Source organism: Chrysoperla carnea, chromosome 4 (assembly GCF_905475395.1).
Source record: "Chrysoperla carnea chromosome 4, inChrCarn1.1, whole genome shotgun sequence".
Lineage (NCBI taxonomy): Eukaryota > Metazoa > Arthropoda > Insecta > Neuroptera > Chrysopidae > Chrysoperla > Chrysoperla carnea.
In genome coordinates this window covers 43,314,667-43,339,201 of record NC_058340.1, presented here as the reverse complement: position 1 = coordinate 43,339,201, position 24,535 = coordinate 43,314,667, and the positions used below count along the sequence as shown (strand labels likewise).

The 24,535-nt window shown below is 28.6% G+C and overlaps 1 protein-coding gene across 3 annotated transcripts in view; it reads right to left on the bottom strand.

Moving 5' to 3' along the window:
* Positions 1–24,535, bottom strand: part of LOC123298005 (protein N-terminal asparagine amidohydrolase) — a 118,351-nt gene that overhangs the window by 11,163 nt on the left and 82,653 nt on the right. Inside the window, exon 1 of one of the 3 annotated variants that reach the window (XM_044879856.1) lies at positions 9,160–9,360. The exons of the other annotated variants lie outside the window; for them this stretch is intronic. The gene's annotated coding sequence lies outside the window, so the exon portion shown is untranslated. Of the gene's footprint in view, positions 1–9,159; positions 9,361–24,535 lie in introns of those variants that run through there. 3 annotated transcript variants of the gene reach the window in all.

The following is a 24,535-nucleotide window of genomic DNA, read 5'->3' as shown; positions in this document are numbered from 1 at the left end:
TTAAAATTAGTGTTATTTTTGGAGTCGGTGTCAGCCAAGGAAACAACTCTGACAGAACAGTTTGCTACATTAGCTTGGTCGACTCCGACTCCAAAAATAACAATAATTTTAACAATATTATGTCGTTATTTTTTACTTTTTAGTGCATATTAATTTGTTTTGGAAAAGTTTTTCTTTTGAAGTCGATTTTCTTTTTGTTTGTATTTTTATTTTGTGTTATTTAGTGAATGTGAAGTACACTAACTAATTTGTCACTGAAAAAAAAGAATCATCGAAATCGGTTGGCATGATATTGAGTTATGAGCCCTCTTGTCATGCATAGTTAATGAAAATTTAAGACTTTTAAAGTTTTTTAAGGTATTCCGTTCTCAGCTGGAAAAAAGTTTTTATTGTGAACCAATTCTCACTTCTTTATTCGTACCGTGCATGACTTTTCTTGGCATCGTTTTCCATGGTAACGATGCACTACTTTATTATAATAATTGCATGAATGGACATACAATGAAATAGTTTGTATATACGGTTTACTTACATTGAAAATTTAATAATATTTAATTTACCTTTAAAAATATTATTGATTCAATTCGTTTCTTAATTTCATAATTTCTAATGCAACAAGTTCCATTAATTGTTATTATACCATGTATATATGAAATATACATAGTATTATAAGTTTAGTCCCAAGTTTGTAACGCCTAAAAATATTGATGCTACAAAAAAAAAATTGGTATAGGTGTTCACAAAATCACCTAATTAATCCATTTCCGGTTGTCCGTCCGTCCGTCCGGCCGTCCGTCCGTCCGTCCGTCCGTCCGTCTGTGGTCACGATTACTCAAAAACGAAAAGAGATATCAAGCTGAAATTTTTACAGCGTGCTTAGGACGTAAAAAGTGAGGTCAAGTTCGTAAATGAGCAACATGGGTCAATTGGGTCATGGGTCCGTAGTACCCATCTTGTAAACCGTTAGAGATAGAATAAAAGTTTAAATGTAAAAAATGTTCCTTACAAAAAAATAAACAACTTTTGTTTGAAACATTTTTTTGTAAACATCACTGTTTACCCACGAGGGCGTTAATTAGGTACACATTTTATAGTATGTATTAATATAGGAATATCAAAGTGAATATCTTTTGTTATTTACATGACGTCAAAAAAAACAAACGATTGCGCATCAACACTTGCGCATTATATGAGAATATCAGTTAAATATGTCAGATATGTATGTATGTGAAATGTGACAGAGTTATCAACACTGCCTATACATGGTATTTCAACAATTAACTCAGTCAATTGTTTATTTTCACTTGTTTTTCAATAATTTTAATTTGACATTTGCTATACAATTTTCATTTAAAAAATTTAAAATTAGTCATAACAGCCACCTTTAACGCCAAAATTATCCACTGGAAGCACTAACGTCGATTGGATTGTCCTTACCGTAACTACACACCCAACGAATATAAAGAAGTAAAAATGTAGATAAAAATGCAAAAGTAGTATTGCCCCCGCGAAAACGGTAGCTCAGGTAGCTGGCTTTGGCATAACGTCTGTACGTTTGTATTACCCGTGGCGGAACTGGATGGCTGAAATTTTGTAATCTAGATATAATATAATTATCCATTTTGACTATCTTTGAATTTATTCGAACTAGTTTATCAGCGTACAACGGAGATCCGTATCAGATTTTTAATTTTAAAATTTTAAAATAAATGTAAAGCTAGCAGTTACTTATTTACAATATTCCATCGTTATTAATATAGTTAAACTAGCGACCCTCCCCCGCTTCGCACGGGTGCAATGCTGATACTAAATACACTACAGAAAAACTGTGAACGTTGTATATAAAAACATAGCGGCCCGCTCTGGCTTCGCACAGGTATAAAATATATAGCCTATGTGATTAAAATCGATCCAGTAGTTTTGATTTATTTATTACTGCCCGTGGCCCGCACGCGTTAAATTTGGAGTAAAACAATCCCCCTTTCCCTATACCATGAAGATTTCCTGCTATCTTTGGAATATCTAAATTCATACACTACATTTTTACTTATTTACTTTTTACATTTTTAACTATTAACCTCAAAAATAGCAGTACTTCTCCACTATTTAATGGATGTTATTATACATATAAACCTTCCTCTTGAATCACTCTATCTATTAAAAAATCCGTTCAAATCCGCATCAAAATCCGTTACGTAGTTTCAAAGATTTAAGCATACAAAGGGACATAGGGACAGAGAAAGCGACTTTGTTTTATACTATGTAGTGATATCCATAAAGGTATTATCGTCCCATTTATTCAATTAAATCTGAGTAAATTTAAAAACATGTGAGATACGGGTATTGTTTCTAAGATTACTAATAACATGCCACAACGATAGCAAAGAATGTAACCGTTGTTCTGTATTAATTCTGATTAAAAATTAAAAGATGAAACAAAAAAAAAACTACTTTTATTGTAACCAAACACGCTAACAGTTATTATCGTATAAATTAATTGATGCTGATTGCACCTCTTTAAACAATTTATATTTCAAAATGGATGAGAAGATTATGTTTCTATGTTATTTCATTGAGTCTAAAAACAGTAAAACTTGTTTAAAATTATAATTTTAATATTAATGAATGTCTTTCGAATATCCTAAGTTTCGATGCCAAAAATATCTCAATACTTTTATCTCAAAGGGATGCGTTTATAATATGAAATATAATCTGTAGGAATAAGAATGGCTGTCTGTCCCCATTGATAATTTTTTTGGTTGGACATTTGAACTAAACCATTATTTTAGTAATTAATATCTTTTTAATTAATTAAAATTAATTAATAAAAGTACAAATTAATTGAGAGAAATTCAAATTTCTAAAACGGAAATTCAAATTTTAAGACGAACGGGGTGTCAAAGTATGTGGCTTGTCAGACTTGTTGACATACTGTATGGAATAAATTTCTTATATTTTGTATGTTATTACCATGGATACATACTATAATTAATACATACGTGAGTATTACACCTGTAGTAAACAATACATTGAACTGTCACTAACTGACAGATCACATATTAATACGTCATCAACAGAAAGCGCCAAAAGGCCTGCGCTTAAACATCTTAAAATTATTCTCTATTTTAAAATTTTTAAAATTTTTTACACTAGATTACAGTATTTTTAAACATTATTTATATTTTGTACTATGTTATAACGGTGTAAACCATGATTTAAAAATCTTAAAAAAATACATGCATATTCCCTATTATCAGGGTAAAATATTTTTACGGAACATTTCAAGACTAAATTTTAATGAAGTCAAAATAAGATGTTTAGGTGATTTTATTGAAGAAATTATACTGTACATTAGTGAATTATTATTGAATGCATCTTAAAATGGGCTGTACACATATAATACATTTAACATAGTTGAAACATCTCTCTGCTAGAGCTCTCGTGTAGGTGGTTTTTTAGTATATCTATTAAAATACTTTCTTCTTTTTCTTCATTAATAAAGTACGTTTTTAATTGTACGATCAAAGATAGTCGACTAAAGCTGTGCGATCACGATATAATTCAGTAAATAAAGATTTTTTACCTTCGCGATAGAGGTAGTAAAAGTATCCAAAACTAGCATACAACTTCCTTTTGGTGTATTGGAGTTTATCTTGATTACGGAGTTTTTTTATGCCCTTAGATTAATTGTGTAGAGATTTGATTTATTCAGCAGATAACAAACATTTCAACAGAATTTTTATAATAAAAAGTGAAATTTACAAAATTTAAAAAATTCTCGGCAAATATTTCGGGTACGGAACCCTTGCAACTGAAACATATCTTAAAACACTTTCCATTAAATTACATTTTCCCTTAGATCCTTCTCCAAACTGAACTGATTTTGAGGATCCTCTCCTATTATTTAGTTGTTTCAGGTACAGAACTCTAACCTCGCACTTGAAACATAGCTAAGAACACTCCTCATTAAATTATTTTTGATACGAAACAAAAAAAAAAACAAAATTGGTTCATTCCTTTAGGTGGCTACGATGCCACAGACAAACAGGCACACACAAATAGCGGTCATAACTTATAACACCCCTTTTTTTTGGTTCGGAGGTTAAAAATAATAGTAATAGTTGTTTTTATCTAGTGGTTTCAGGAATTTTTAATTTTGCAAATTTCATTTTTTTTTTTAATACATTATTCGAAAGGATGGATTTTATAAGTCGTCCAGTGATCGATCTATTTTAACGATTAAAAAACATGTTTCAACAAAATCAAGTCTTCCACGAAATACTTTTTAAAAATACATAAAAACATTTTAATTGAATAATATTAATAATTGAGTAACAAATTAATTAATTAATAGGTTTTTTGTTTAGTTTTTAATGTGGTCTACTTAATTTGATCATACAATAATGTATTAAGAAAAAAAACCAAGTATTATTATTACTTACATCTTTATAGTCGATTGAAAATTAGAACAAAGAATTAAGTTCATAATAATACTAATAATACTTTTTTTTTATCTATTTATCTAAATGTTTTTAATTATATTTTTATTTTGTAATATTTTTGAATGAATGCGTGAGAAAGACATGTAAAGCTTATCGCAAATAAGAGAAGAAAAAGAACTGCTTGGATGAGTGACAGTGATTATATATTTAAAAATTTAAAAGCAAATTAAGTAATGGATTTAAATTCCGTTATAACTGTTTTATTAAAAATAATTAATAGATTGGAGATGTTGATCTGATATTTATGGAAAATTCGATGAGTTTAATTTTTTCTAGGGGGTGTAGAAAGAGGGGGTTGAGAAGTATTTTATTAAAAGCTTGAATCTGAATACCCGCTTTAAGAGATTTTGGCTAGAATAGGATGTTGCATCCATTTGAAAATCACTTCACGCCGCAAAATTTTATGTAAGATATTCGACTCATCCACTTCAGGTTTTCCAGAACCTCAATTTGATCGGATATGGGATTTCATGGGAAGTCGTTGTAGCTATTTCACATCAGTTTGCACAAAAGTTTTCACAACGGCTTGCCCAAATATAGCTGTTATATAAATCGCTTCATATAGTAAATACTGTTTCGTAAATAGATACTAAACGAATGTTCGTTTTGCAATCTGTTGTGCAACTTCATCATATTTGCATAAAAATTTTGTGGAGACGGTTTAAGCTTATATGAATAAAATACAATTTATTGATTAAGGAAAAGAAATACTAAGTAAATTTTTTATTTAAATGCTACAACGGTGTTGAACTATGAAATATGTACCTATTCGTTGTGTGCGTAGTCATGGTAGGAGCAATAAAAGGATGCCGTTAAAGGAGGCTGTTATGACTAATTTTAAATTCTTTACATGTTAATGTTATAGAAAATGTTAAATTAAAGTATTGAAAAAGACTAATTATCTAAACTTAATGAATTAAAAATTGTGAAAATAAGAAATCAAATTGCACAAATATTATTTTTCAAATGTAAATTATCATAATTAATTATTTCAATTTTGTGAGACAATAATCTTAAATTTTCAATGTAAGTCCTAAATGCAATCTATACACTTATATATGCATCCATACAATTCTATAATTAAAGTAGTGTATCGTTACAATGAAAACGCCTCTAATAAAACTCACGGACGGTGCGAATATTATATAAAGAATATAACCTAATTGCAAATTTTTCAATTTAAAAATTAATTTAATGTCATTTCAAAACAAATATAATATTTTATTAACCAGTAAAGTATGTTTCTTGTCTTCCAGATTTATTATTATTGAAGAAAACTTGTATGTTATATAGAATTTAAATTCTATGTAAGTACAGTTTATTTTAAAATAAATTACCCGACTAAATTAGTTTATTTAAAAATAAACTTTATACCGATCGTATTAAACTTAAAGAGTTGTTTAAAAATATGAGCATAATCCCGTAAATAGATTGTTTTCAACTTTAATAATAAATGTATGTCTTGGCATTAAAATTTTTTTTTTGCATTTTCTCGACTTTTAAAAAAATTTTTGTATCTCCAATTTCGATAAAATTCAGTATATAAGGTAATTTTGAAAAAAGTACAAAAATGGGGTGCATTTGATGACTGCTCGAATAGTTCTTGAAATACGGATTAAATTCCAAAATAAAATTTTGTATGCGTTTTTCTCGATTTTTACAAATATGCAAACGTTGCTACATTTGTCTATAAAATTATTAACATGGGTTTTCCATATACAAAATTCGCATCCTCTTTTCACCCCCTTAGGAGTAGAATTTTGGAAAATCCTTTCTTATCGGGTGCCTACGAAATACAAAGAACACACTCTCCAAGTTTAAGGTCTCTACGATTAGCGGTTTAGGCTGTACAATGAGCCGTCAGTCATTCAGGACAAAGCATTTTATATGTATAAGATAAGAAGATGTAATACCATACAAAATATAAGTAATTAATACCATACAGTATGTCAACAAATCTGATAAAAGCCACATACTATAATATCACGTCCGCTTTAAAATTTGAATTTCCGTTTTAAAAATTTCAATTTCTTTCACTGAATTTGTATTTTTATTAATTAATTTAAAGTTTCTAATTATAAAGATATTAATTAAAAAAGAATGGTTTAGTTGAAATGTTCAGCCAATAGAGTTACGGAGAAAAAATAATTGAACCAAATTTTAATTTCATGAATATTCCCTAATAATTAACTTTATAAGACTTTTATTTCGTACTGAATAATTTTCGATTCAAATTAAAAATCTCTTCAATGACCATAATAATCAAAACAAGTAATACAATGGTCATGATTAATAATGGAAGTGAGAATTCCTTTTTACTTATATAAGTGCAGATTAAACAATTCTTTAGTGAGAGCAAATTTAAGGGTTTTATTTATACTTTTAATGTACGAACGTATCCTAAAAAAAAATTACATTTTTCCAAGTACTTGATTAAATTTTTTTGAACGCTACTGTAAAGAGTACAAACAGACGATATAAATAATATAAATTTTTATTATTTTGAACAAATTACTGTATTTACATAAACGACAATCATTTATATAAATATTTACCTATATTTTATTGTAACAATGATGAAGATCGATTGATAAATCTGATCTCACAGCGGGTAATACCGATTCTAATCTAATGGTAAATAAATAAATCTTATTTGAAATAAATAGTCAATTTTTTGTTTATTATTCTTATTCAACTACCTTCTTCGAAGTTAGAAAACAGTTAGTTTATCGATATGATATGAAGCATTTATTATATTTTATTAGTCATGATTAGGTGTGTTTAGAAAAGTACACAAAAATACTTTTAAATAAATTTCAATTTATATTTAAACTATCCTGATACCCACCCGTTTCACTGGGCTTAAAAGTAAAAAACACCGCTTTATTGCCTTCACCTCTCTTGATGTTCACAGTTTTTAATTCTGTTAAATCTAAAATAGTCATAATTCATTGAGAATATCAGAAAAGTTGGTCATGAATGGTTTGACATTAACTATTTAAAATTTTTACAGAATACTTTAATTTGTGCTTCAAAATGATGATCTTCTCTATCTATAATCATCAATTTGAACCATAAATTACAGATTTCTGTAAAAATTTAAAATAGAAAATGTCAGATTAAATTTTATTTTTTTTATTCTTTTTAATATATCTTCATAAATTATAGCTCATGTGTTATTCTGAAGTATGAGCTATATTGCTGTACAGTTTCATTAAAAACCATTCGCTAGTTTAAGCGTGAAAGCATAACAAACAAACAAATAAACATGCTTACTTTCGTATTAATAATATATAGAGATAGGAATAGGAATAGAGATTGGACCTTATCCGTATATTTCTAAATCATCATCAGACAATATGTTAAACTATTCACAACAAATATCAAATTATTAAAGGCGATTTGATCCGGGTAAAAACTAAACATGATTCCATAAAAATGCCAAATTAGATAAATGTTTTTTTACTTGGGAGAAAACCGGAAACCAGACTTACGTCAATATCTGGCAATCAAGTTCGAAACAGTGCTATTATTCGGTGTTCATATAAGACTGGCTCTTGGTTGGTAAGCTTGGCTCTAATGTTCTATAGTCTCCATCCAAGTTTGAAAAAATATTGACCCGGATGTTATTTCTTATATGGGTGAAAAGTTGTGGTTTTTTTAACCGATTTCTAACAAAAAAAGAGGAGGTTATCAATTCGAATGTATTTTTTTTATGTGTGCTACCTCAGAACTTTCAACTGGGTGAATCGATTTTGATGATTCTATTTGAATGCTGGTGCTTGCTATGTGGTCCTATTTCATTTTGGTCCAGTTCTGACAATAGCATCCATGAGAAAACCAAAAAAGACTTAAATTTGCATTAAGTATGCACGACAAAAGGAGGAATAACTCAACATCACGCCAACCGATTTCGATGATTCTATTTTTAGTGACAAATTAGTTAGTGTACTTCAGATTCACTAAAAATCACAAAATGAAAAAAACTTTTAACAAAAAGAAAATCGACTTCAAAAGAAAAACTTTTCTAAAATAAATTAATATGTACTATAAAAAAGTAAAAAAATAACGATAATATAATAATGTAGTTAAAATTATTGTTATTTTAGGAGTCGGTATCAGCCAAGCTAATGTAGCAAACTGTTATGTCACAGTTGTTTTCTTGACTGACATTAATTCCAAAAATAACACTAATTTTAACAATATTATATTATCGTTATTTTATATTATAATAATATTATATATTAATTTGTATTGGGCAAGTTTTTCTTTTGAAATCGGTTTTCTTTTTGCTAAAATTTTTTTTTGTGGCAGAAAAAACAATGAATATAACCGAGCCAGAAAAAAATATTTAACCCACAAAATAAGTAAATTAGTACCAATAATTATTAAATTGTTAATTGAACATTAGATCGGAGTTTGTAACACGAAGTGAATGATTTTACGGCTCGCGTGGGTAATTATAACATTTTTTGCATATATTTCGTGCAACGACAAATGACTAATTCAAATGGAAAATTAGCTATTTGTCCGTTGAAAAACCGTGCAGAATACTTATACTGCATGAAGAAAAATTAATAATTTTATAAATCTGTAAACCATATGCCAATTAAAAATAATTTTTATAAATTTTTAAAATATAAAAATTTCAACTTACATATGCTTATAAAAAAAAAAAAACTACAGCAAAAGCAAAGTTCAAGGATAACTTTCCACAACACAAAAAAGTTCAAACTAAAAAAACCATAACAATACGTAAAAAAATAATAATTTCACATACACGCATTGAAGAACAATAACTTTGCAACAAAAAATTTACAATTTAAATTTCAATCGAACAAAAAACACAAAAAAATCAATCGATTTACACAGTAAAGAGTGTCATTCAATAGTTGTTGAACGCAAATGAATTGTATGTATGTATAGTTTTTGATATTGAATGAAATAAGAAATAATAAATTTTTTTGAAGAAATAAATAAATAAATAAAAAAATAAAATAAATTCTGAAAATATAATATTAATGAGAGATTAAGACAAATAATATTTAATAACATTTCTAATAGATAAAAGGATACATTAATCAGTGACTGATTTTAGTATCACATTTATAAAGTGATCTGTTTGGTCTAACATTACATAAATGTTCACAACAGAGTCTTTGATAAAATTTAAAAGACTTTAGGTTAGGTTATATTGGCTGTCCACGAAGGACACACTTAGGCTATAGAACCCATTGTGATACCATACATGTGTTTCTCCACCTTTCCGCTGATAATTTCATTTATCAGCTCCTCAATTTCAGAGGCTGGGTGCACCTCCTTCGTGCATCGAACCCGCTATCCTAAGCATCGGGAATCGAACCCGCTGCCCTAAGCATACCGCGGATGGAATTGGTTACGCCTTAACCAACTGAGCTAATTATATGACTAATAGATTTTAACTCCAATCATTTTACAAATGATTTTTTCTTGTTTCCAAATCTTAAGAAAGTCGTATTTTTATGGTATTACGAAACAGGGGTGAGTTATATTGAAAATTATATTGGTCCTAGTTTAAGAATGATATCCTTTTGGATCGCTCAAAATCTTTCCTTCTTTTTAAAAAAAATTCTATAAATATTAACACAAAGTTTTGGGCATAGAAAAAACTCTTTTAAGTATCTATACCATTAAAAAAAAAATTTTATGTAAGTGATGAAATTCTTTTTTCTTATTTATACAGAAAAATTTTATTTTTTCAAGATAGAACTTTTTAATTTTAATGGCGACAGATTTTCTAGAATAGTTGTGGGAGTTGAGTTAGAGTAAAAGTTTAGTCAACTTCTTCACGAAACATTAAATTATTTGAGAATCTTTTGAAAACTTGAACTTTAATCATAATAAGTTTTAGATATGAACCTACTTAATTTCAAAGTCCTTCAGAAGCCTTAATACCAGCTTACTTGTTTCCAATCTAACTTGACTCACTTCCCACATAAACTTTCGTTCCTCCTCAAGGAATGAATTTAAAAAAAAAATGTTCCTTTATGTTTGTATAGTCGCCTACGTACGTTATGTAAAAAAAGTACTTTTGCAAAATTTAATTTTTCTAGACCCACCGACTTTCTTGATTGATGTCTGTTACTGAATGAGTATTAGAGTTCTATTTTCAATTGGAATTTACATACTGATAGTTGATTCCAGGTATTCCCAGGCGATGATACATAAATACAGCTCATGGAAATAAGTATTGGTATTTTATACTGATAGTTGAATCTAGAGATTCCCAGGCGGTTATTACTCAAAGATAACTCTTGTGGTTAAGTATCGGTGTTTTAATACTGACAGTCTAATCCAAGGTTTCCCAACCGATGATATGTAAAGGTACCTACAGTTATGCTAATGCATACTACCACAGACTGAACAGTGAGATGTTGACTAATTTTCTTTTATCACCTCAAGTGAAAAATTATCACTTTTCACAAATAGAGAAGTTTGTTTTTGACGAAGATATAGCGTAGTGACACCTTTGCACGGTATCGTCATAGCGATTACATATAAAACTCTGTTTTGCATAAAAGAGATGGGCAACAATCTTTGAATGCTTATAACTTCTTTGTTTTCTCAAATTTTGTTATAGTTATCGAGTCTATTTTTACATTTTTATGGATAAATTCGATATCAGTGAACTACCTCATTGAAACAAAACTAGATAATTTGATCGAGAATGTTCTTGGTTATATTATTCTAGTTCTTATCGGGTACGGAGGCTTAAACTCGCACTTAAAACATAGCTAAGAACACTTTGTTATCAAATATCTATTATACAAAAAAAAAAAAAAATCAAAAACGGTTCATCCGCTTAGAAGCTACGATGCCATCGGCAGACACACAGATATACACACGCTAAACTTATAACACCCCTCTCTGTTAGCCGAGGATTAAAAATATTTATATTTATTATTGCAGTTAATAGATCACACAATAATCGTCTGAGTTCTATACATATAGTTAATATTGGTGTTGTATGTAACAAACAATTTTAAGACGATATTTCAAAATAAAGTTTTTTCTTATCTCTAAATATACTGTACATATCATATAAAATATATTCAGATTTCAGAGAAAAGTTTTAAGTTTTTAAGAGAGATACATCATAAAATTATTATATTTATAAAATATACATAATAATATATATTTATCAGTTTATAATTTATAATAATATTGATAATAAATTAAGAATATTATGGATATATAACAACATAAAATATAGAGAAATTTTTGAAAAATATATATTAATTTAAATGTGATAACCCGTTGAAAAATTAAAAGCAGTTACCTATACAAAAAATCAAAGAAATGGAAAATTTAAATTATATTATAACTATTTATATCGATGCAAAAATAATTTTAAACAGAAACACTTGTTGTTTTCAGGAAATTGTTGTTTCTATAGTTCGTACAAAACCAAGTGGCACCGAGCAAGAGAGAGTGTATGATGTATATGTATGTGCACTTATATCTATACTCTCTCTTGTTCGGTGCCACTTGGTTTTGTACGAACTATACTTCCTTCATAATGGACGAAGATCAATTTAACACTTTTTGAATATTTAAGGAAATACTCTGGCAATAGTTTAATACATAGGAAAATGTGCATGTATCTCAGCGGCACCTCTTTTATTAAATACAAGACGAATAAATGAGGCTCTAAAGAGTACTTAAAAAATAAACTATTTAATTATTTTTATTAGAAAGGTATTTGGGTTGCAGAATGACTTAGCAGTCGAGACATGGATCTCGATACTACTCAGATCACTTTCGTTATGGTTTGAGATTCGTCCAAACAACAATTCTAGCGTACCCTGATCATTTTTATGCACGTTTACTTTTACGTGGTTTGGAAATTTTTATAATTTGTTAGTAACAATTTATATGAAAATTGGGGATTTCTACATGCGCAAATGGGGAATTTCAAAAAAGTGATAAGCTAATTATATTTATATTATTAGTTTTTACAACTTTGAATAAATTAAGAGCACTTTTGATATTCTATTGTGCGAAAACTTAACGAAGTGACGCTTGGCAAAGAAATTATAAATAATTATAGTTTTACTTCAAAACAGTTTAAGATTTTCTTAATATCTACTAAGTAAGTAGGAGCCAAAGCTCAAAAATTTTTCCTTAAGTTGTCGAGATTCCGTAAAACTCGTTCTTGCCCTCCTCTCTCTTTTCCCTAAGATTGCTTCGCTCAATAGTTCAGTAGAGAAGGTTTTCCCCTAGGAAAAATATTGCAGACTTCAAACAACTCTTAAGCTACTAATAACGGCAAACAAAATTGATGCCAATCTTGCAATATAAGATTCCCCATACAGGATGCTTTTTTACAATATACAGGATGTCGTTTTTAAGTTGACATAGACTTGAAACTCGATAAATAAAATCGAGGAAAATGCTTCAAACGAAAAATGTTAGTTTCAAAGGCACACATCTTATATCCTCACCGAATTTCATCTCTTTATAAACACGGGGGTCGTGTAATATAATGTTATTGAATTGTAGTGTCAGACATTGCGAATAAAATTTTTCAAAAATAGATTGCAGGCAGATCTTCAAATTTTGTTTTGTTGTAGGTATTTTAAAACAGTTAGCATGCTCGCACTGACTGTAAGAATGTAAGATACTTTATAATAATAAAAACTTTATATTAATCGCCAAGTGAATTAATTATTTACAAATCATTTGATTAATCTTGTTTAAAATTGATTTTATCTAAAATTATGCAGCTGATTGATATTTGTAAAAAAAGATTTATAATAAACATTAATTAAAATTTTATTTTCAAGTAAAAAAAAACATATACAACAACAACAACAATTTTAAAATAAGATTAAAAAAATAAAAAATAAAAGAAATCTTCAATGAAAATATAAATTATGAGGTAAACATAAATCTCTTGTCTATTAAATAAAATACTGAAGCATTAAATAAAGAGAACAAACATTATCTTTAACATTTAAATTAATATATCAAAGTGAACGAGAGAGATAAAATTTTAAATAAATGGTCTAATAATATTTTATTTTATAGATAAGAAATATTGTACATTACTTGTAATTTGAACATTTTATTTCCAGTTATCTATTAAAGGTATAGGACATCTAATGTTTAGAAGAATATTTCTTTAAGAATTTTACCATGAGGAATGAGAAAATATCAGGACCCTAAGCACTAATTTATACTAACCATATACCCAAGAAACTTAAATTGAACTGGAAAAAAATGTTTAAAAAAATAGTAGAGAATGAATAGGGCGTTGTTTGTTTTATTTCCATACAATTATTCAGAAAAAACCCATTTTGAAAAAAGTAGTTCGCGTTGCGTAATCTCAACTGTTTCCATTAATAAATGTTTCGTAATTAACATATTAGTACAATTAATTGACAGAAATAAGAAAAGTCTTTAAGACTTTCAATTCGATTTACCATTAACGAGAAGCGTTCTATGGTAATATTAATAAAGTTCAAATTTTTATACTAAACAAGTTAAATAAAATAAAAGGAAGGATATCGAAAAGGCCTCATTTCCACCCCAGAATGTTAAATTTTCTTTTTCTATAAAGTGCAGGATGGAAGCAATGTAATTTTTTATAAATAAATTTTGTAGTAACATTAGAAAACTAAAATTAAAAAAAGACAGTGCATCTTGTATGCGCTCTATAGAAAATTGCAGTTGAGCTCAAGTTTGGCGTCCTAAAAGTAATATTAATTGTAGTTTTTTTCTCAAAAATATATACTTACATTCGGCACACTTTTCAGAATATATAAAGAAAACATCAAATCGTATGACTTTTTTTTTCGTTATTCTGACGCAAGATTCCGTTTGCTATATACATTCCATTTATATGAAATATACAATAATGGTATATTTTTTATATACTAACATTTATTCACAGTTAAAGTCCCTTATCTTATCAATTAAACAACATATGCGTCACATTATTATCTTAAAAATAAATTGGGCTGATAATATTTAAATACGATTGGTGAATTGTCTAACAATCAGTGGCCAATTAAATGGTAACAACTGATTAAATGGTAAAAACTAAAATAATAAAATTCATAATGGCTTAAAGAAAAAAATTATAGTTTCATAAAGATTAAAAAAACAAGTGATAACAAACAATTGACTGAATTAATTGTTGAAATGCCATGCATAGACAGTGTTGATTACTCTGTCACATTACACATACATACATGTCACATATATATAACTGATATACCTATATAATACATACTATACAATTTACGCCTAATTTGCGCCCTCACAACGGGTAAACAGTGATGTTTATGAAAAAATGTTGCAAACAAAAGTTGTTTATTTTTTGATAAGGAACATTTTTTACATTTAAACTATCTCTAACGGTTTAAAAAATGGGTCCTACGGACCCAATTGACTTATGTTGCTCATTTACGAACTTGAACTCATTTTTTACGTCTTGAGTACGCTGTAAAAATTTCATCTTGATTTATTTTTTCGTTTTTGAGTTATCGAGTTGCCAGACAGACGACGGACGGACGGACAATCGGAAATAGACTAATTAGAAGATTTTATGAAGAACTATACCAAAATTTTGTGCGTAGCATCAATATTTTAAGCGTTACAAACTTGGAACTAAACTTAGTATACTTTGCATATTACATATATGCATGGTATAAAAAGTTTTTTTGACGTTCCGATTACAATATCATTTTGTTAAATTTATTTTTTTAATATTAATTCTAAAAATACATAATTACTCATAATAATTAATAAATGAGGTTTTAAACGGTTATAAATATTTTAAGTACAAAAATAAATTCGAGCACCTATAACCAAGTAAAATTTTGCATAATACATGAACTTTGCCTATTTTCATTATTCAAAAGAGGCGACTGTATTTTACCATTCCATTCTTTGGTAAAATCTGTTGATCAATAAGAGAAGCCTCGTGGGCTTACCTTATTTATTTTTCAAATTTAGTAAAATTTTGACATTATTCTACAAAAATTTTTCTATTTATCAAAATCAATGTTATGTAATTTAAAACTGATTTATTGTTCAAAGGAAATTTTTAGAAAGAAATTGCTTTTAAGATAAGGAATGTGAATAACAAAGTTACAAATATCAATGTTTGATGGTCAGTTGATTAATGAATATTGGTTATTTAATACTGTCCAAGATACACTAATGATGTTTATTCTAGGTAAATGCTTCTTTATTTGTGAAAACCAATATATGAGGTTACACTATTAGATGAATGCAGAAATTTCTAAAGGTCTTTTCATTTATTAACATTGTTAATACCTATCATAAATTTATGCTTTTGTTAATATAACGAAACTAATTACATTTTCTTTACATATTATACTCCTATCTACAGGTTAATATTTATTCATTTTCTAAGACATTATAAAGAGTTTTATTCGTTAAGTTTTAAGTTAAACTTAAAATATAATATTCGGAGATGAAATTTTATATGAAAATCTGTAATTTTGGTGTGAAAAGGGGATGATAGTTCGTCATTTTTGAATTAACTACTTAACCAATTTTAAAAATTATTTCACCCATCATAAGTTACAATGCAGAGTTTCTGAGATATCGTTATGTTCGGTTCGATTTTAGTCCATATCTCAGAAATATCTATTCGACCAGTCATCAAATGCACCCGATTTTTGTACTTTTTGGATCAAAATAATTATCTTATATACTGAGTTGTTATTAGAATTGGAGATACAAAAAATTTCTTGATTTTTTGCAAATTTTTTTTAAGGGACCCTTTTAAAAAAATCGAGAAAAACGCAAAAAAAATTTTTGTTTTGTAATTTGATGACTCGGTGGATGGGGTAATTTTGATCCAAAAAGTATAAAAATCAGCTTAATTCAATGATTGGTAGCAGATTTTCTAACATATCGCAATATTTGGATCTGTTTTAGTTCGTATTTCAAAAACTAATCGACCAGTCATCAAATTCACTCGATTTTTGTACTTTTTGGGTCAGAATTACCTTATCTACTGAAGATAAAAAATTTTTCGATTTTTTTGCAATTTTTTTTTAAGGGGTACCATTCTGTATTGCCATATAATTAAAATATTTTCCATAAAAAATAATGACTGTAATAAATTAAATTAAAATGTTAAGGATATTTGCAACAAATATATTATATTTTCTAAAATTACTATTCATATTTTAAAATTGATTTTTATCAATAATTTCAAAAAAAAAAGTATCGTAGATATTATATCTGTTATTAAGCTATTAAAATGTAACAAATAGATAAATTAACTATAAAACATGAATTTTAATAGTTTAGTAATGTTTTATAGATATTAATATTTATTTATTTAAAAATATTATTTGTTGATATTTTTTCTCTTTTCAATATTTATTAAAATCATAAAATCATTTTTACATAAATGTTGAAAAAACAATAATAATATTTCTCTGTACAGATATAATGGCTTTTTAATATTGACTTTAAACAATAATTATTTTATGGTTATTTTGATATTATGAATGTTTTATTATTAACCGACTTCAAACAAAAAAGGAGGCGGTTATCAATTCGATTGTATTTTTTTATTTAGTGTGTTACCTCAGAACTTTCGACTGGGTGAACCGATTTTTATGATTCTTTATCTATTTGAAAGCTGGTGCTTCCCGTGTGGTGTCATTTCATTTTGGTCCAATTCTGATAACGGCATCTATGAGAAAACCATAAAAGACTTAAATTTGCATTAAGTATGCACGACAAGAAGACGAATAACTCAATATCACGCCAACCAATTTCGATGATTCTCTTTTTAGTGATAAATTAGTTATTGTACTTCACTAAAAATCACAAAATAAAAAAAAACTTACAAAACTAACAAAAAGAAAACCAACTTAAAAAAGAAAAACTTTTCAAAAACAAATTAATATGCACTAAAAAAATAACGATAATATAATGTAGTTAAAATTATTGGTATTTTTGGAGTCGGTGTCAGCTTAGCTAATGTAGCAAACTGTTCTGTCAGAGTTGTTTCCTTGGCTGACACCGACTCCAAAAACAACAATAATTTTAACTACATTATATTATCGTTATTTTTTTACTTTTTAGTGCGTATTAATTTGTTTTGGAGAAGTTTTTCTTTTTGAAGTCGGTTTTCTTTTTGTTAAAAGTTTTTTTTCTACTATACTATACGAGCACTTATACAGGATGAATTAATCGATTAAGAGTATTCGAATGATCATATGAACTATTTATAATCATTATTTAAGTTTGTTTCATTTTTTTCATGTTCTGAAATATCAAGTTTTGAAACCATACTGGAAATATTTCAAAATGTACTTAGCTGATCGTCAAATATGTTGGATGTTTATATTTTTTGGAACTTCGTGTTTGGATTGTGTTCCTAACAGCCCAAACGCGGTCGTTAATATAACATTCACAATCATTGCAGTTTTAAAGTGATAACATTAAACAAACTTTATAAACACGCACATGCTAAAATCCAAGTAGGTAGTATAGGCGCTGACATGAAATTATGTAAAAAATTGTGTGTACAAATTTTTATCGCCTGATGGTTGGTTGGTTAGTAGTTGGTGAAAAGACAAGACTTTTGTTTCCTCTACACTTGAAATACATAAAATAATTTAACGTACAACACTTTTTATGCTTTTTAGGCTCTATTAGTATCATTTAATAATGTGAGATGGTTTTCAGAAACCAGTCAAAGCCCTATTGGATAACCACGCAATCAGTTAAAATTTAAATTAGAGACTGTAATGCTATGTTGAAATTTTTCGGGTGAAATGACCCACCAGGAATCAAGTAGAAAAAGATGCTCCTATATATAAAAATAAGTTGAAGCACCATGACATCAGTTTCTCGCGTTTTAAGCACAGGTGAGAATATGAATGTCACTTCCTTGGTATCTCGCAACTTCACCGTCAAATATCTACGACGTTGGTGGATAGTAACTCTGCATTAGTATTCGAAGTGAATTACTTAAATGCCGTTCAGAAATCAATCCGGTAACTTCAGTACCGAGAGTTAAAAAAAAGAATTTTTGATCTCCGAAGTCTTATGTGATTTTTTTCTGTACGACATTTATGTAATTCGCTTCGAATATTTATGCAGAGCTAATATCCAGCAACGCCGTACATATTTGATGGTGCAGGGGTGAGATACCAAGGGTTATGACATTCATATTCTCATTTGTATCGTGCAAAACTGACGCCATGGTGCTTAACCTTATTTTACATATAAGAGCATCTATTTCAACATCCTTCCTGGTGGATTATTGCATCCGAAAATTTCAGCATGGACTTGTACCTATTATCCCACCGTGTGGTTATAGGGTGCCCGATACCATCCAGATAGAAGGCCAGATATCAATTTTTATTTAACTCAGGCTTTCCGATCCAAGTGTAAAGGAAACAAAAATCTTGTCTGAACGTGAAATTAATATTGCGACAGCTCCGTACCTATACGAAAAGACTTAGGCATGAGAAACGATTGTAGATTAAAAATATTACTATTTTATATTATTTATTCTGAATAAATTAAATATTTAGTTAACAATCTTTTTATCTTATTTCATAATATTTGTGATTTACTCGCATCCATGATGGAATGTTTGTTCAATAAAGTCATAAGAACAGATCTTAATATTTTTTTATTAAAATCTAGATATTTATCTCGTTTCATCTTATCTGTAGAAGAGAAAAAATGATAGATTATTTTTACTTTTAAAAATGATGATTTGTTTTGTAATTTGATTGATATCTAAATATTTTTTATTGACGGAAATAAAGTGCGAATATTATAATTATTTCTGGAATAAATTATTTATGTTGATTACTCGGGAAAAAAAAACTAGCCATGGTTTAGTAAGAGCCACTCGTCTGGATGTTTATACCATGTACACAAGTATGAAATGTATCAAGGTATACTAACCTTAGCCCCAAGTTTTTATAGCTTAAAAATATTGATGTAACGAACAAAATTTTGCTATAGATGTTCATAAAACCATTTAATTAGTCCATTTTCGGTTGCTCGTCTGTCCGTCTATAATCACGATAGCTCAAAAACGAAATGAGATATCAAGTTGAAATTTTAAGAACGTGCTCAGGACGTAAAAAGTGAAGTTAAATTCGTAAATGAGCAACATAGGTCAATTGGGTTTTGGGTAAAAAATAAACAACTTTTGTTTGAAACATTTTTTTGTAAACACTTCTGTTTAGGTACTCATGAGTCCATTGGTGTCCATTTTCTCCAAAACTATAAAATTTAGAGAGTTTAACTTCCCAGAGGAAGTTAATGTAATGGAGCCGATTTGGAAAATCATCAGTTTTACATATTTCCGCGGATAACAAGACCTTTTTTTAATGTTTTTCCCCCTCTGGGAAGTTAGTCGTGTGGACTACAGAGGTCGCACTCACACGACTTCAGTACCACGCCGACTATGTACTGTCAATTTTTTTTAGAAGTTAGTATTTGATTTTAAACGGTCGACAAATTTACGAAATGATACCAAAGTAGTATCTTTTTCATTTAGAAAATTTGATTTAATTGTTTATTAAAAGATGATTTTATTCGATGCAAAACTGATTACGAACGCTGCTTTTATTATAAGTAAAACCAACTTTTAATAATTGTCTTAAGTCAATCCTAATTTAAGAATGTAACCAATAAACGAAAGAATTTGATTCAATTTATTTAGGATATGAATCATACACGTTTAAAGATAAACTTAAACCATATTAAATATTAGTCTATATTAAAATAAATTTATTATTTATTAAAAACAGTAGACGCAGGTTAGTTTAATTGCCGTGTGACCAATTGAAATGTTCTGGGAAAAATGATTCAAAAGCAGGAAGGAAATTATTTGATTCAACATATAATTGATTGTACTTTAGTATTAAATTAGGTACCGTAGATATCAGTTTAATAACACATCAGAATATTAACAATATATGACGTATGATTTAAGGGAAGGGAATCGAATCATCAATTAATGATCGCTACCGATTGATTCGTTTTGAATTTAAATCAATTTACTGTTATATTAAGATATATGTAGATAGACATTTTTACCTCTATGTGAAGGCCACTGCGTGATCTGTGTTATCGATCTGTGGGTATTGATAAAATCGAGAAAACGGCAAAAAAATTTTTGCTTTGGAATTTGATGAAACTCGGTGGATGGGGTAATTTTGATCCAAAAGTATAAAAATCAGATTACGATTGGACCTTTAGAAAGTTACAATGTCAGCGATTATCATGGGCAAAACTTCATTTTCAAAAAAGTTAGAGTTCCTTACCAAAAATTTAAAATTCATAAAATTGTGAACAAAAGGATAGATAAGTGAGGGCGATAACGTGTTAGTCTAAAGGAGAGCTAGTCTAAAGCTAGTATACTATAAAACAATGTCCATTTTTTTTTTTTATTTAGTCTTGATCCAAACACAACGCGCGATAAAGAACATGTTCCAAAAAAGTGATAATTGATATCAATTAACCAAAATGGTTGTACAAGCGGTGGAAAGTAAAGGTCGAAAACTCACTTTTCTTACCTCTTTTGCGACGACGAACCAATAATATTATTGATTCAATAGTTTGAATAGATTATCTAATTATATTATTATGATTATTTAAAATAAAATAATAATGGGGTTTAACCTCCGTTTTTGTGACGCATGCCTAATCACAGAGGCCACCCACATCATTATTTGTTAATCTTTATTTAATCAATTACAAACATATACAATTACATTTTTTGATGTGGGTGGAGTCGGTTACTACGTTCTTATCCAAGCGACGACAATGTGATCAAATCTGCACTCCCATTAATTATAAATTGTTCACACTGCCGCTGCCTGGTTTCGAACCCGCAACCTAATTCTAAATAATCCTACGTTCTAAAACTAGCGCTTTAAACCGCACGGCCATTTAGACTCTAAATTATTATGATTATTTAATATGTCTGGCTTCTTGTAGGCTCAAAAGACTTGAATTTAAGGTTAATTTTATTAAATTAAAAGTATATATTGTACACATAGAGGCTGTGTGAGTGTTCTCAAGTTAGATTTAAAAAATAAATATGTTGAGTAATCTACTGAATATTTACTTCTAGCTGTTCAAGTTGAATTGACGAATCGATGTATCAATCAAACAATTAATAGTTGATAAAAATTATTTTTATTGCCTCTAGTGAATAAGAAACATCATTTATACTGGAGTAAATCTAAGCAAAAAATGGCTGTTATATGGATTAAAAGTTCGAGCAACGAAACTTTGGGGTTTTTCTTTTCACATCAAAATAAGTATTTTTTGAAATTTTTTACTTTCCCGGAGTGGTGCAACATGTTTAAAAAACAAAATGGCGTCAAAAATGAAATTTTTTTCAGAAATTTTATCATTTTTATTTTATATTCGCAAAAGGAGGCATCGGTGCATATCCAAATTTGGTAGGTTTGTAGTCCATGTTAAGAACTACTCCTCATAATTTTTTGGTGGGGTTTCGTCGCTTCCCCTCCCAGTTATATATATATGTATACATACATATGGTAAAACAGTTCATTTGACTATAACTTGAAAAATATTCGATTGATTTTAATGAAACTAATATCAATAGTAGGTTTTATTACTTACAACTTTCGGTTAAAATTTTAGCGAAATCCGTTAAATAGTTCGGCCAAAATTTCCAATTTAGGAAATTGTTTAAAATGGCTGCCATTTTATGCCATTTTGTCCTACGAGGTTAAATTTTTTTTTAAATTGTAGCATTTTTTATTATCTTTCGATTTTATAATAAGTGGCTTACCCGTAAAATGACTCCTTTATCCATATTTTTGCGAAAAACGGAAAATTTAGCACTTTCTGGAAATAATTGTTTGGGGGGTGTATGGGCTGGCTTTGGGGGGTGTTTTTTGCTTTGGCATGAGAAAACTATTTTTAAAAGAGGTCTATATGGTTTAAAGCAAAATTTTTAAGTTTTAACCCCCGCGCTGTAAGGGGGAAGGGGTGTATGAAACAAATGTGTCTTAAAAGATTTTAAAAAGAGGTCAAAATAGTTTAAAATGCTAAAGTAACGCAAAATTTTAGATGCTTTTATTAATATAGCACTTTTTACAACATCCACCCCTTCCCCTCCCGCTTTCATATTTTTTGCAAATTCAAAATTTTTATGACGTATAAAGAGGTTTTGGGGGTCGCTGATCTCGAACTTTTGGCCCAAATAAGTACACCCCCTAAAAATATTACAATTGTTTTTGATAATCTATTGCAAAATTCGAGATCAGCGACCCCAAAAACCCCTTTATACGTCATAAAAATTTTGAATTTGCAAAAAATATGAAAGCGGGAGGGGAAGGGGAGGATGTTGTAAAAAGTGCTATATTAATAAAAGCATCTAAAATTTTGGGTTACTTTAGCATTTTAAACTATTTTGACCTCTTTTTAAAATCTTTTAAGACACATTTATTTCATACACCCCTTCCCCCTTACAGCGCGGGGGTTAAAACTTAAAAATTTTGCTTTAAACCATATAGACCTCTTTTAAAAATAGTTTTCTCATGCCAAAGCAAAAAACACCCCCCAAAGCCAGCCCATACACCCCCCAAACAATTATTTCCAGAAAGTGCTAAATTTTCCGTTTTTCGCAAAAATATGGATAAAGGAGTCATTTTACGGGTAAGCCGCTTATTATAAAATCGAAAGATAATAAAAAATGCTACAATTAAAAAAAAAATTTAACCTCGTAGGACAAAATGGCATAAAATGGCAGCCATTTTAAACAATTTCCTAAATTGGAAATTTTGGCCGAACTATTTAAAGGATTTCGCTAAAATTTTAACCGAAAGTTGTAAGTAATAAAACCTACTATTGATATTAGTTTCATTAAAATCAATCGAATATTTTTCAAGTTATAGTCAAATGAACTGTTTTACCATATGTATGTATACATATATATATAACTGGGAGGGGAAGGGACGAAACCCCACCAAAAAATTATGAGGAGTAGTTCTTAACATGGACTACAAACCTACCAAATTTGGATATGCACCGATGCCTCCTTTTGCGAATATAAAATAAAAATGATAAAATTTCTGAAAAAAATTTCATTTTTGACGCCATTTTGTTTTTTAAACATGTTGCACCACTCCGGGAAAGTAAAAAATTTCAAAAAATACTTATTTTGATGTGAAAAGAAAAACCCCAAAGTTTCGTTGCTCGAACTTTTAATCCATACACAAGGCGTAATTTCACTCTACTATTATATAAGATAATCAGATTGTAAAAAATAATTTTTAAAAATATTAAATTCTTACTTCTAAAGATACCTAAGCTCTGATTATTAACGGCGAGTCAGACAAACTTTTATTCAACTAGCCTTTTTCCTGGGAAGATTAAAAATAAATCCTCTAGATAGCATGATATATTTTTACCCCCCCCCCCCACTAGTGTCGCCATCTTGCGGATTTTTTTTACTCTTCAGAGAAAAAGGTCTGGAATTATTAATTATTTTATGTCCGGATTTAATTGTAATATGATAATATTTATAATTTGTCTTATGTAGATAGGTAAAATTTTTTATTAGTTTTATTTAAAAAATATAATGCTTTAATTAGCCTTTTTAGTGGGAAGATTAAAAAGAGGTCCGCGAGTTACGAATGTTTTTGTTCGCGCGGCATCGATCAGGAAAAACTCGATTGAATGTTAGGAAATTCTTTCCGAATCATATTGCCGTTAATATGCTTCAGTCGACACCTCAACGAAGTCGATTTAATTTTTTATCCGAGCGATATCGATCAGGAAAAAAATAACATCGAACGTACGTAGGGCGGTACACACACAAAAATATACTACATCTCCAAATTGGTGTCAAAGTCTTTACCTGATCATGAAACGTAAAAATATGTTCTATACTAGGAAGTAAATAAGTTACAAATTTCACATTTTTTATCAAGCTCAAAAGTTTGATGCAAAAAGACACACGTCTCTCTCACTAGCCAAAATCGCAA